The sequence below is a fragment of the Penaeus monodon genome, chromosome 15 (assembly GCF_015228065.2).
Source record: "Penaeus monodon isolate SGIC_2016 chromosome 15, NSTDA_Pmon_1, whole genome shotgun sequence".
NCBI classification, from domain to species: domain Eukaryota; kingdom Metazoa; phylum Arthropoda; class Malacostraca; order Decapoda; family Penaeidae; genus Penaeus; species Penaeus monodon.
Window position 1 is genome coordinate 23,827,581 of NC_051400.1, and position 1,689 is coordinate 23,829,269.

Below are 1,689 nucleotides of genomic sequence, written 5' to 3' on the forward strand. Positions count from 1 at the left end.
CCCATTTTATACTGGGTATAAAATGGTCTAGTCAAACTTATATCCCGAGTATACAACAGCCTAGACTAAAATAACCACGGGTATAATCTTGGCGGGGGTAATAATCAGAGTTGATGTTCGATGTTAGTGTCTATATCCATAAATTTACGTTTTACACGTAGTCTATTTACTTGTGTTTCATGCAAATAGAGGGCTTTGATCTTTAGCATCTAAGTTATTTACATTTACATATTTGTCAGTAACACAAGTTGTTTTGCATGCTTTTTCCCACTGCATTTACTCATTTTTGTGTTTTGAGAGGGTCAACGGATATAAAATAGACACTTTACGTGGTCTTACACTTATTTTCAGATATATTTTATTTCTACTACACTGCTAGGAAACCACCATCGACTGGTAGCATGTGTCCGTTTACCATGTCGCTTTCGTCTCCTAGAAGGTACGTTATAGCATTCACTACGTCATCTACTTCAGCAAACCTGCCCTGTGTATGCGAGCAAGCATCGGCCCCGCCTTGGCCGGATCAGACCAGCCCAAGCGACCCATGGCTGTCATAACGACTGTGGGGGAGACGGCATTAACTCGGATTCGTTTGGGACCCAACTCCAGTGCCATCATTTTGGTCATCATGTCAACGGCGGCTTTGCTGCAACTGTAGGCAGTGTGGTCGACAATGGGGCGCTGGCCTGCTTGGGAAGACACGTTGACTATTGAACCACGTCCCTCGCGGCTCACAAGGTCTCCAGCCACGACCTGAGATATGTTCATCATAGCTTTCACGTTTACATTAATCAGTCTGTCGAGTGTTTCTGGTGATGTTGTCAGGAAAGGCTCCAGAGCAGCTACGGCTGCATTATTGACAAGCAGATGGATGGGCACTACCTTCTGTACGGCCTCCCGCGTGCTCGTCCAGTCAGATAAGTCAACACAACCGTCTTGATGCTGGGCATTCAGCGCGCAAAGATTCCAAGTTTTCGGCCGTTTTACTCAAAGCGAATACCTCAGCACCCATCTCTGCTAGCTTCAAGCCGTGGCACGCCCAATGCCCGACCCCGCGCCTGTGACCAGCGCCCGCCGACCCGAAAACTTGCCCATCGCTGAGCCTCTCTCGTCCTCCTCCGGCTCGAGACCGACTGCTCGCTCGCCTCGGCGTGGCCTCAGCCGATACGCCGGGACAGCACTTGGTGGGATTTATTTTAGCGATACTTTTAGTTGGAATGTAATTGTAAGCTTTACGGAGTCGTGTCACCTACATTACCAAATACCGAAGGAAGAGATTTTCTGCAGCCTTGAAACAAATGTACCTTCCTATAGTTAGGTTTTGTGAATTAGGCGGCCTTGAGAAAACATCAAGTGGGCTGAAGAGGAACACACGATCCCCTTGACAACTGCCTCTGCTTCTCACCTCGCTGCAAGTAAGATGTTTAACATTAAGAATAGCCAAAGATCTGCGAGTCTAAGTTATCATTAATGTTTGTACTGTGTTCTGAATAGACGTCTGAAACAATCATCTTAGAAAACACAAAGAAAGAGGTAGGCTATCACTGTAGTAGGGATCGTGACTTGGGATGATTTCTCCTTAATCAGAAGGGTAGATACTTCAAGGACTTCGCTTATCGTGTGGTTTTATTCTTAATCTTTAAGAAACAATCCCGTTGTATCTCATGCTATATCGCACATCTTTATCGT

The 1,689-nt window shown here is 46.0% G+C and overlaps 2 pseudogenes; one reads left to right on the plus strand and one right to left on the minus strand.

Annotated features, from left to right (window-relative positions):
• Positions 1-363: 363 nt before the first annotated feature.
• Positions 364-1,095, minus strand: LOC119582134 (annotated as a pseudogene).
• Positions 1,096-1,287: 192 nt separating this feature from the next.
• The window catches only part of LOC119582259, a 3,845-nt pseudogene continuing 3,443 nt past the window's right edge, over positions 1,288-1,689 (plus strand).